Source organism: Mesoplodon bidens (genome assembly GCF_964165515.1).
Source record: "Mesoplodon bidens genome assembly, contig: HAP1_SCAFFOLD_1021, whole genome shotgun sequence".
Classification (NCBI taxonomy): domain Eukaryota; kingdom Metazoa; phylum Chordata; class Mammalia; order Artiodactyla; family Ziphiidae; genus Mesoplodon; species Mesoplodon bidens.
This window is the reverse complement of record NW_027671656.1, coordinates 25,689-38,943: the sequence shown is the minus strand read 5'-3', so window position 1 is coordinate 38,943 and position 13,255 is coordinate 25,689. Positions and strand designations below refer to the sequence as shown.

At 42.2% G+C, this 13,255-nt stretch overlaps 1 protein-coding gene across 5 annotated transcripts in view; it reads right to left on the bottom strand.

Annotated features, from left to right (window-relative positions):
• Positions 1 to 10,775, bottom strand: part of LOC308611216 (uncharacterized protein) — a 28,815-nt gene extending 18,040 nt beyond the window's left edge. The window contains exons 1-3 of one of the 5 annotated variants that reach the window (XR_014014796.1): positions 6,876 to 6,894; positions 6,350 to 6,400; positions 4,208 to 4,253 (exon numbers count right to left, since the gene is read on the bottom strand). The gene's annotated coding sequence lies outside the window, so the exon portion shown is untranslated. Of the gene's footprint in view, positions 1 to 2,195; positions 2,323 to 4,207; positions 5,384 to 5,497; positions 5,585 to 6,348; positions 6,401 to 6,486 lie in introns of those variants that run through there. The other 4 variants (XR_014014793.1, XR_014014794.1, XM_081260090.1 and 1 more) reach the window with 4 other exon arrangements.
• Positions 10,776 to 13,255: the final 2,480 nt, after the last annotated feature.

Here is a 13,255-nt window from a genome sequence, read left to right as displayed (position 1 = left end):
GATACATTGGTCTTTAACAAGAATGAGTTCCAAAGTGAAGAATGGGGTTTATGAGTGAGCTGGGAATAACTTCCATAGCCTGTGATAAGTATTGAGAAGAAACAGACTAGAAACTATTAAAGAATGATCAAAGCACCCAAGGTGACATTATCTAAAATGCCTTCTACAAGATACATACAAATGCACACACACACACACAAAATGTTTGTAGAGCTAACAAAGATCGATTTCTTATTAGTGAGGTGGGCTTTGGAGGAGGCAAATGGGACGCAGCGGGGCAAATCTTTTAAGGGAAAGGCTAACTCACCAGCTGCCTGTTTTCTGAGACCTGTTCTCCCCTGGTATAAGGGATAAGGAAACAGAAATTTCTTTCCTTCTATGGGAGGGCTACCTAAGAAGTAGACATAAGAATCCTCATTCAAAACAGTATTTCCTCCCCCAAATGAATTTGCTCTGCTACTAAGAGCTCAAGGAAAGTCACAGGGAAAGCATTTTACTCAGTTTGGTTATAATTACAGGTTCTATACATATTTTTTGTGCAAGTTGATGAGGGCCAACTTGTACAGAAAGGCAAACACACACATACACACATCATGGGCACCTGAGAAGTTAGAATTAGGCTAGGAATTCATTTGAAGACAAAAAAACATTTAGCAATATCCCTTATTCACTCGGATTTGTTCACCGCCTACTAGCTATTTTCATGGAAGGCTAATTTCTCTATCCATTAACTCATTCGTTTATTCAAGAAATATTTAAGAGTTCCTGTCATGTACCAAGACTATGCTAAGCACTGAGGCTAGTGAGCAATAAACATATAACAGACCAAATTCCTCCTGCACTCCTGGATTACCCTCCAGTGGAAGAAAGAGAGGCGAGAAACAGGTGAACAAAATGTACATGAGTGAAACGCTTAGAGACAAAACAAGGCAGGGCAGAGAGAGTAAGAAAGAGAGGACTGTATTTCCCATAGGGTGGTCAGAGGACAGCCACCTCCTCATCTTTAAGGTGACTGACTGAAAGAAGTAGAGGCCTAAAAGATTACAGGTGAAAGAGCATTCCAGGCAGAGAGAAGGACAAGGAAAAGGCTCTGTGGCAGAAGCATCCTTTGCAGGTCTGGAAAAGATAGGGTAAGAGGGAGGAGAGGTGGTGTATTCAGGGAGGTGGTGGAGAACAAACAGCAGCCCACAGAAGGCTCTAGAAGCCACTTTAAGTGGTTTTTATTCTAAGTAAAAGAAGCCACAAGAGAATTTTGAAACAAGAACATAACCTGACTTAAAGTTACAAAAGATCACTTTGCCACCTAAAGAACAAACTGTGGGAGGAGAAGGGTGGCAACAGGTGACCAGTACAAAGACTATGCAATAATCCTGGAAAGAGATTTCCAACTGGGACCAGGTGATGGACAGCACAGGGCTGGTGAGAAGCAAAACAGACAGACAGCTAACCACAGGAACTCACGACTGCTTGGTTCTCACCTAAATTTCTATCTGCGTTGCTGAATTCATCAACCAAAGCCTCTCTTCTCTTTCTATATGTTTTGTATCTCGTTTGAAGAATGAGAACATGCAAAGTCACAAGTTAACATGAACGGGCTAGAGCGAAAGTTTACTAGAAATTTGAGTTCCAACTGCATATTCAAGGTATTGAAAGCTGTGTTTTTCAAACTTTGTATCACGACCCACTGAAGAAACAGCATTTATTTCACAACCTAGATACACAGGTAGAAAAGTATACATTACTAAAACGAAGCTTGAATGACCTATATCTAACCAATGTCTCTTTTCATGAAATCTGTTCCCACTGGCTCTCACACCACTCATGCCATCGCCCAGAGTTTCTGCTGCAATGTGTTGTACTCTTCCTAAGAAACTCTGATATTTTCTATACTTTTTTATTTCATTAAAAAATCACACGTAGGGCTCAATAAATTGGCTTTATGATCCACTAATGGCAGGGAGGGAAATCTGAAAAAGAATACACAAGGTACAGCAAGATACTGTCGATTTACAGTTCTTTTACAGAATAATTGAAAAGGACCTGAAACACACTGTTTGGAAAGACCAGAGGCATCCTCTCGTGTCCCACAGGAATTGCAAAAGTCTGGTCCCCAAACTCAGGGAACCACCTCAAGAGGCCCAAAGCCTTGAAACACCAAGGTCACAAAGACACTCGCAGAGAAAGGCTGTCCTCACCCACTGAGACCAGGTTCCGGAAGTTTTCCACCATCACATCCTGGTACAGCTTCCTCTGGGCCGAGTCCAGCAGCCCCAGCTCCTCCTCTGTGAAGGCCACGGCCACGTCCTTGAAGGTCACCGCCTCCTACGACAAACACCACCACCTCAATCTTATACCCAGTGGCCAGTGGAAGAGGGGCAGCCCCGAGGAGACGAGGAGGATGGGAAGTTGCTCCGGCTCCTGTGAGGTGTGCAGACTTCCCAGCACCCCCTCCTTCCATCCTGCCAATGCCACACACTGACTTTCCTCAGCCTCACCGGACGTGCAGCTATGAAAGAGAAAGCTTTGTGTATTTACCTGGGGCTCTCAGACAACTCATAAGTAAACTCCCTAGAATTCTAACCCCTGGATCCTGAACTAAAAAGCTTTCACTGTTTAATTATTATTGCCAAGTGCCCCAGAAACAGTTACCAATTTAGTCCTGGCAGTATTTGATGGCACCTGCTTTCTCATTGAGGTGGGAACCAGCTGAGAAGGAGTGTTATCTGTGGAAACTAACCAAAAGGCCATGCCAGGTCTCTGAATGAAAACTCTCTCTTTCCCCGTTTCTGTCTTTCGCTTGAATGCAATACTCTGACTCCAGACCCTTGGTTTTCTGGGTGAGTCTGAGTTGGTTCCTCCTTTTTTCACAACCCCTATTCTTTATATTTAAAACAAAGATGAAACCAAGCACCTCTTTATACAATTGTTCTGAGCTGTCTATGCAGTGACAAGTGCTTTAAGTACCACTGGACTTTTTAAACTAAGGTCATGTATTACTCTGATTAGAAAAAAATAGAAGATGGAAAAAGAAACAAACCAGTAAATAAAATACACAAAGGGTCTGACTCAAGCATGGGGAAGACTGAATCTAACTCTGGTCGTGAGAAAACTTCTAACCATACATTATTTTTTCTGCGTGAAGCAGCAGTTTGATCCTGCTGTGCTCTGCCGTATTTGGATATTCTACCAAAAAACATCCAAGGCACCACATGGAAAACATACCTCTTAAATTCTGAATACCTAAACCTACTATGTTAAGGGCAAAAAGGGGCAATATTCTTCAGAACAGATATTTTGAGAACAAGGTTAAATCAGGAACACTGTCACTGTAGTGCTCCGAAAACAGGAGAAGTCTTTCAACTCAATGTCTGTGAATAAAGAATAGTTTAAAAAATAGGTGCAGGGCTTCCCTGGTGGCGCAGTGGTCGAGAGTCCGCCTGCCGATGCAGGGGACACGGGTTCGTGCCCCGGTCCGGGAAGATCCCACATGCCGCAGAGCAGCTGGGCCCGTGAGCCGTGGCCGCTGAGCCTGCGCGTCCGGAGCCTGTGCCCCGCAACGGGAGAGGCCACAACAGTGAGAGGCCCGCATACCGGGGAAAAAAAAAAAAAAAAGGTGCCTAAGTTTGCAGGAACATGATAAAGCAATTAAAAGTGAATGTTAGCTAGTATTAAATGAAAAAAACAATTTAAAACTGTATCTATGTTATAAATACAAATACGCATCCATGAATACATATGATGAAGAGATTACAGAAATATAAAAGCAGCTAATTTGTAAGCAGGTAAGCAGTAGACTGGAAGATGTCCTTCATTTCCCTTAATTTTTCTTTTACTTGTAAAATAAAAAAATGATGAAATAAAACAAAAATTAAAACCGAAACCAATTAAATTTAACAGGAATTTTAAAAAAAGCACACATGGCACACTCAGGTCCTCATATGCTTAGACTCTCCTTGAAAGAGAAAACCCATATGGAACTATACCCAATATTTCGTAATAACCTATAAGGGAAAAGAATCTGAAAATATATGTATATATATGTATAACTGAATCACTTTGCTGTACACCTGAAATTAATACATTGTAAATCAACTATACTCCAATCAAAAAAAAAAAAAAAGAAAAAGAAAAAAAAAGAGGAAAACCTGTGTCCAACCTGAGTACAAAAATGGCGTTTTTAACAGCAAGAAAGGCAAGCTCTACTCACCTGGAATGTGCTCATTTTCTCTCTCCTTCTGGGGCAGTGCAGAGTCCTAGCAAGACAGACAGGGAAAGAAGAAGTCAAACTGGAAACTGGTTTAAAGAAAAAGAAGTCACTAACCCACGTGGTGCTCATTGTGAATTACCAAGGCTCCCAGTCCTCGGGGTGGCTACAGCTGATTATGCTTGATGAGCAGAGCCCCACGCAGATACCAGATGCCCCCGTGAACCCCCTCAGTGGCTGTGTGAGGAATGACCTGCCCATTCATACACAGTGGCCCCCTCACAGTGTGCCTGCAGCTTCCACAGGGGTCATTCTTATTCTGGGTATGGTGTAAACAGAGACCATGTAAGTCAGAGTAGGTTTTGGAGTCAATAGGCATGGGCTCTGATCAGGCTACGCCATTCACTAGCAGTGTCACCCTGGGCAAATTATGCACATCCCTTCGCCTCAGTTCTGTCCTCTGCCAGTAGGGGAGAACACGGGCATCCACCTCGTGAGATCGTCATAAGGTAGGAAGCTCTGAGAACACCACTGTCAGGGTTTCTTATTTCTTAGCAACTGCGGTAAAGCAGATGATATTTTAGTTAGAAATTATCCTTAGAGATGTGATTTCTACCAACAGAAGACTGTCAGACATGTGGAGGTCATACGTTGTTGCCCTGTTATGTGAGAGTCTTTAGACTTCTGAAAATCTCTGCTTGTCTTCCTAAAGATTTTGTGACTGCAACAATAATATTTAAATTGACATGGACAACTTTTTACAAAAGGTATAAAAATACGTTAAGTTTCTTTTTAGACAGGAAGTACCCTTTTGACAATTATGCACAGAGGTAAAGAGAACTAATAAAAGCCAGGATTCTGCAACAACAATAAAAAATAGTTTGACAGTCCATACCTAATTCAAATGAAAAAAGACAGGAATCTGAATTGTAATTATATCATCATAAATATAGGAAAGTTTAAGAAATAAATGGGAGACTTCCCTGGTGGTGCAGTGGATAAGACTCCACATTCCCAATGCAGGGGGCCCGGGTTCGATCTAGTACAAAAGATGGCAATGATTCCACTCCCCAAAGCTTGGGAGAGAGACATCTTCACAACTTCTAACGACCTCCATTTTGACTCTACACTTGCTAGCTGTCTTCTGCTCAACTCAGGATTCTGAAAGGGGCCCTGACAGTTGACAATAATTAGTGGGGGAATAAAATCATTGGACTAAGTAGGGCTTTGGTGAATCCAGCTCAGTTTTATCTGTGACATCCAGCAGGGTCAATTTCCTCGGCCTCAGTTTCCAGAAAAGACCCTCTCTTGAGCTTCTCGAATTTTCACGTGCATGTGAATTACTGCGGGATCTTGTTGGAATGCAGCCTCCTGGGCCCCCTACGCAGAAATTATAAATCAGAAGGTCTCGAATGGGGCTCAAGGCTGGGCATTTCTATCCAAGTGATGCCAGTGCCGCTGGTTTGTGGACCACAATTTGAGTAGCACTGCAGTGTAACATCAGTCCCACAAAAAACAGCCTCCACTACACAGAAACATACACAAAGAGTAACCAGACAAAAAGGCACTAAAACATTAACAACTGCTATCTTTACATCCTAAAGTTATAGATAATTAAAATTTTTCTTTATGTATATATCTGCATTTTTCCATAATGATTATGCTGCTTCTATGATATACATATTATTTGAAATAAAATAAATGACCCAGTTGAGAAAACTATCTTAAAAACTCATAAAATAGCCTAAACCTTGCTCTCAAGGTCCCCACAATTAAGTCCCAACCTACTTTCATGATATGATTCTAGCCAGTACCCTATGCTCAAAGAGAATATACCAAAGGGATTAGCAAACTCAGCTGCTGGACTCAAACTGCCTGGGTCCCAACCCCAGCTCTGCCTCCTACCATCGGGGTGAGGATGGGCCCACAGGGTTGTGTTCCCTGCCCCCAGCTCCTCAGCCTTAAAGTAGAGAAAACAGCAGTACCAATTCACAGAGCCACTGCCTGATGGAAATGTGGTCATGTGCATAAAGCTTTTAGAATGGAAATTAGTGACCAAGGCTCAGTTATCATCGTTACCCATGTCCCATACGTTCTACAATTTATAGGAATATCTTAAGTAGAAGAATGCCAAGTCCTACTCACGTGGGGCTCTGTTGCCTCTTCCTCCGTGCAGTGCTTTTTGAGAAGCCAGGGCTGGGGAAGGAAAGGAGACTGTGAAATACCAGGGCTGTTGTTTCCATCCCCACTAATTCATACCGCACCCCCTTCCGCCCCCGTACCAGCTAGAAGTCCTCTCCTTCCAAAACAGGCCAGGAGTCCAGGACAATTCAGCTTCCTGGGCTCACAGAATCCCGCTGCGAAATGGGTGCCTCCCGAATTAGCGTAGTATTAATACCAACAACGTATCAGGCAGTTGTAGACCTTTTACTTGTGCTATCTCGTTTCTTCTCACAACACTATGTTAACAAGGCATTCCTTTCTCCCCCCTTTTACCGAACAGCAACGGAGGCACAGAGGAGTTAAGCAACTCACCCAGTGTGACGCCGTATGAAGCGGTAGGGCTAGCTCATAGGTGGGGGACGGGGTCAGGTTAGGGGTGAAGAAAACCGGGGAGACCCTCAAACCCCAGGAGGCACGACCTGAGCCCACCCCATCCCGGGTACGTTACCAAACGCAAAGAAGCTCCGCCCGCGGGACGTACATCACCACTCCAGGCCCTCAAACCTCCGCTTTTAGCCGCCCCTCCTCTTTCTCCCCAAATGAAAGGTCTGCAAACGTTGGCCCCAGGCGCATGTCGGGGAAGCTTGAATGGGTCGTGAAGAGCGGACCTGAAACACCGCCATCACGCAAAACATGGCTGCTACGTGTCCTCCTGGGGCGGAAGTGCCTGCGACTAACCCGGAACTCCTGGACCACATTTCCCAGAATTCCGCGGGTAAACCTTTACAGCGAGGCGTTACTGTAGCTGCAGTATATGGGACTACACGAGTTTACGAGCTCTGGACTACATGTCCCAGAATGCAAGGGTGGGTGCGGGGGTGTCTACCGGCACCAGCTCTGGACTACATGTTTTCACTCTGGTTTTCACTTTCCGGAATCCCTGAGAAGGTCTCGGGCAGTCTTGCCGTTCTACTGTGTAGGCTTCAGAAGAGTGTAGATTCTGTTCATTGAAAGGCGTACAAACTCAGTAGAATTTTGGACGTCTTCAAGAGGCTAAGCGACATAAAAGCATTACCAGCCACGAAGGCTTCCTGGTAAACCCCAAAGAGTTTCACCATTGGAATAAGGGGAGAAGGAAACTGGGCTTTCTTTGGCAGGGACTGAAGCCAAACGCCAAAACACCTCATTCCCTGAGATTGTGTAAAGGTGAACGTGTTTTGTTAGCATCTTACAACCCGTGCAGAAGCAAGGGAAAATCCTTTCTAGAGACAGACATCAACATCCTAGGTCTCAAGTTATTTCTGTAATTATAAAATCTGTGACATTGCTATTTGACCAAGTGAACTTTAAGGGGAAGGAAAAAGCATTACTTGACATACGGAGGGACACTTCACAGTCATAAAAGTTTCCAATTATCAGAAACTAATAACTTCAGCTGATACTTTATAAAGCAAAAATTGACAGAACCATGAAGAGAAACATTCAAATTCATAATTGGATCTGGAGATTTGAACACATACATAGAGGGAAATGTTGAGCCTTAAAAGCATATATTAAAGTAGAAAGGGGGGCTTCCCTGGTGGCGCAGTGGTTGAGAGTCCGCCTGCCGATGCAGGGGACACGGGTTCGTGCCCTGGTCCGGGAAGATCCCACATGCCGCAGAGCGGCTGGGCCCGTGAGCCATGGCCGCTGAGCCTGCGCGTCCGGAGCCTGTGCTCCGCAACGGGAGAGGCCACAACAGTGAGAGGCCCGCGTACAGCAAGGAAAACAAAAACAAAAACAAAACAAAAAAAAACAAAGTAGAAAGGAAGTTGAAAATTGATTCAGAAAACATCCATTTCAGGAAGTTAATAAATGAATAATAAAACTGAAGAAGGCAGATGGAAAAATATAAGATCAGATTAATGAAATACAAAATAAAGTAGATCCCACACACACCCACAAAACAGAAATTAAAGAAAAAAACAAAACAAACAAAAAAAGATCATCCATAGTATAAACAAAGATTTTTTCAAAAATTTGTTCCAAATTCTTTCAGGAAAATATCCTCCAAGAACTATTCCTGACTTAAGCCAACATAGCACACAGGATTTCTTTCCACTACAAGTAAAGTGAAATCTTGGATATAGCATGATGAAATACGGTAACATGATTAAGTTTTATTTATTCACCTCCTGTTCCCTGTGGCACCCTCCACTCCCTTCTCTACCCCGTAAGCTACCATTCTAATTTGTTTGATGTGTTTTCTTTTGGGTGTGTTCTTGTGCACAATGTGCACTTGTGTATATTTTCGATTCATATAAATAATATTGTGTCATAAAATTCATTCTGGTGTTTATTTCCTTCATTCAGGAGTATATTTTTAAGATTCACCCATCCGGGCTTCCCTGGTGGCACAGTGGTTGAGAGTCTGCCTGCCGATGCAGGGGACGCGGGTTCATGCCCCAGTCTGGGAAAATCCCACATGCCGTGGAGCGGCTGGGCCCGTGAGCCATGGCTGCTGAGCCTGCACGTCCGGAGCCTGTGCTCCGCAGCGGGAGAGGCCACAACAGTGAGAGGCCCACGTACCGCAGAAAAACAAACAAACAAAAAAAAACATTCACCCATCTATCTAATTTGTTTCATAGAGTTCCATTTTCTGCACCCACATTTTACCTGTACTCTTCCAACTGCCATGCCAATGACAATAAAGTAAACATCTTCTTACATTTGTTTATAGACGTATCTGAGAATTTCTTTGGAATACATACCCGAGTGAAATTATTTCATAGCAAATGTGTATACTTTAATAATATAGCCAGATTGACTTCCTGAAGGGCTACACCAGTCCAGATTACCAAAGAGTTGCACGTCAGGTTTTTGTGCAACCACTTACCTTCATTTGGACGACTCATCACCGTTTTGCTAGTGTATTAAGTGTATAGTAGTATCTTGTTTTAGTTAAATTTCTCTGATTTCTAATAAGTTTGATCTTTTATTCAAATGCTTGGTAGCTTCATCTATAAATGTCTACTTAAAACTTTTGCCCCATTTTCTAATGTGGATGCTATCTTTTTCTTCCTCATTTCTATTACATATTCTGATTATTAATACCTTTTCAGTTTTACCAATTACAAGTATCCTTTCCTAATTGGGCACGTGTTTCTAAAATTTTTCTATTGTGTTCTTCATGGAATAGAAATCTTTAATTATAAGATAATAAACCAATAATTTCTTAATATCTGTGCTTCTGAAACTCCTCAGGTGAAAAAATATATTTCTACCTTTTAAAAATTAACTTTCTAGACTTATCTTTCACATGTAGGTCCTTTAAATATTTTGGAGTCTATTTATGTACATTTTATTACATGGGATCCACTTTTATTTTTCTCCAAGAGAAATTCTTAAAAATAGTGATATTCATGGCTTGAAGATTCAATATTACAAAGATATCAGTAATCCTCAAAATGATCTATAGGCTCAGTCAAACCCCAATAAAAACACCAGCATTTTTTCCCCTTGGAAATTGATGAGATGTTTACAAATATTATGTGGGAAAGCAAAGAGCTACAAGAAGAGCTGGGGGCTTCCCTGGTGGCGCAGTGGTTGAGAATCTGCCTGCTAATGCAGGGGACACGGGTTTGAGCCCTGGTCTGGGAAGATCCCACATGCCACGGAGCAACTAGGCCCGTGAGCCACGTAGTGAGCCTGCGCGTCTGGAGCCTGTGCTCCCCAACAAGAGGCCGTGATAGTGAGGCCCACGCACCACGATGAAGAGTGGCCCCCACTTGCCACAACTAAAGAAAGCCCTCGCACAGAAACGAAGACCCAACACAGCAAAAATAAATACATAAACTCCTACCCCCAACATCTAAAAAAACATAAAAATAAAAAATAAAAGAAGAGCTGGGACAATCTGAAAGAAGAATGAAAAGAAAGATATTAGTCACATTAAATCTTACTATAAATCTACAATATAAGATAGTCTGGTGTTCGCTCAAGGATAGACAAGATAATAGACATCAAAATCCATGTTGAAACAGACATTATAACAACGTGTAAAAAGAAAACACTGCAGGGAGTTCCCTGGTGGTCTAGTGGTAAGGATTTGGCGCTTTCACTGTGGTGACCCTGGTTCAATCCCTGGTCAGGGAACTGAGATCCTGCAAGCCACGCAGCACGGCCAAAAGAAAAAAGAAAGAAAAGAAAACACTGCAGCAGAGAGGGGAAAGAACTCTTGTTAATACAGTTGATCCTTGAACTAGGGTTCAAGGGGGTTAGGGGTGCCAACCCTCTGCTAAGCTGAAAATCCAAGTATAACTTATAGCCAGTCCTCTGTACGTACATGGTTTCTCCATAATCGGCAATTCTGCATCTGAGGATTGAACCAACCTTGGATCGTGAAGTAGTGCAGTATTTACTATTAAAAAAAATCCTCATATAAGTGCACTTGTGTAGTTTAAACCCATGTTGTCCAAGGGTCAACTATTGGTTCTCAGTCAGCTGGATATCCATATGGGAAAAATATTAATCATTACTGCATAGGATATAAAAATATAAATTGCAGAAGATCTGCAGACTTAAATTTGAAAAGTAAACAATGATGCTTTAGGAAAGGAACGTAAGATAACAGCCTTTTTGCCTTGGAGTAGGAAGAATTTCTTAAGACCAAAAAAGTCACCAACTGTGAAAGAAAAAATTGAAAAATTGGACTATTTTAAAGTTAAGAAACACTGTAAACCCAAACGCAGCACTCTTGGGCCAAAAGTGAGAGATATTTTAAAAACATCTATGGAATAAAAGACTCAGATGCATCCCTCATGCCCATGCATTCTTCAAGGGTCAACTGTATCTACCAAAGTTGAACATATACCCTAGAACCCTTTGGCTCCACCCATAGAAATATCCCTCAAACAAGTGCACAAGGCACATTCTAGATTGCTCACATCACCACTAACTGTGATAGCCAAGAATGGGGAAGTACCCAATACCCACCAATAATGGGATTAATAAATAGATTTTGATATGTTTACACACTGCAATAATATCCACCAATGAAAATGAATCAAAGGTATCCACTCCCAACAATATGGATAAATGTCATGGATATACTGTGGAGCAAATGAAGCCAACACAAAATAGCACCTGTTACACGACTCCATTTATATCAAGTACAAAATAGGCTAAGTGAATCTACACCATTACAAATTAGTGGCTACCACATGGAAAGGAAGGTTACTAGAAAGAGCCAAAAAGGGATGCTTCTAGGGCTTGGGGTTTGTCCTGGTCCTCCAAGAACTAGATGGCAAAGTGCTGAGAAAGACTTTAATGAACAAATCTTTCATTAGGGAAAACATCGGAGAGGAAATGGCAGGGAGCTCTGGAAGGCTGGCGGAGCTATCAGCTCATAGTGCAAGTCTGACCCTGAGTGAAGATTTGGAAGAAAGATTTGGTAGATCATCCGAGACTGCCTTGTCATCCACGTAAACTCCTTCAAGGCTGTCAGAGTCCTTGAAAAAAGGTCACTGGACAGAGGAATCCTGGTCTCCAAGAAATGGCCTGCCTTAGGATCCCTGCTGTGCTGACTAGGAGCAATCAGGGGCAAGGCCGGCCTCCAGGCAAACCTGGTGATGGGTTTAAGAGCAGCAGCTGGGACCTTTGGCCAGTTATGCTCCCTGTGGTCATAACTGTGAAACAGGAGACTCTCAACGTGGATGCTTCCTTGCGATAAGATCTGGTTCTTTATTTCTGTCAGTAATAGTACTGAAGCAACGTTGCGTCCTTCTCAGTATAGCATACCCCAGAGATCTAAAACGTTCGTTTGTTCTGTTATTGATCATGTTCATCTCTTGGCTAAGGTAGTGTTCACCAAATTTATACCTACTGTATTTCTTGTTGTGATTAATACTTTGTGGAGAGATACTTTGGGTTTTGTAGCATCCTGCTCCTTGTAAACTTTCAACCAGTAGTTTTATAATTCATGGATTACTCTTGCCAGAACCTATCATTACTATGATGGTTGTAAATAAGGATTTTTACATTACATCATTCCTTCTATATATTTATGGTTTGGCATTCTATTATGAGAGCCCTTCCTTCCCTCCCTTCCTCTTTTTTTATTCATATTCTGTATGATAATTGTTTATTTTATGGCCAAATTGCTCAGATTTACCCAGTGTGAGTCTCTTCAAGCTGGATCTTTTTACACATCCCGCCACTCTTTCCTACTTTCTGGCACAGTAAATTTTCTCCAGGATCATTCTACACTTTCCTTGCTCCAGCCCTGAAATAGAAACGTGGATATACATGCTTATATACATCACATACACATGTGTGTGTTTGTATATCCTCACACTTCCATATCTACTTCTGTAAATACCTAGCATGTGCACTCACTCCCTCTCTCTCTCTACAGATGGGTGGACGGATGGATGGATGGATAGACAGATCTGTATAAATAACTTATGGTCAGACTTCCATATCCGTGGTTCCTCTGTATCTGCAATTCTGCAACCATGGGTTCAACCAACCACAGATCATGTAGTACTGTAGTAATTACTATTAAAAAAAACCCTGCATATAAGTGGACCTGCCCAGTTCAAAACCATATTGTTCAAGGGTCAACTGTAACTTGCTAAATAAAGCCCTTTAACCAACTATATTAAAAATACCACCATTGGTCTGCGTATGGAACGCCATCCAAACCTGCTTTGTCCTTACTGGTTCCACATCCAGAGGGTCCTCTGCTATTATGCTCAGTTCTCTCCCCTTGTGCATCTTTTCAACAAGAGCAACTTTTTTTTTTTAAACCTCCACAATGTAGGTATATCCAATTTTGTTTCTAGCTCCAGGATTTTCCCTCTCCCTATTATGGATCTGTAGTTAAAGCACAGCATAAATAATAAAGCT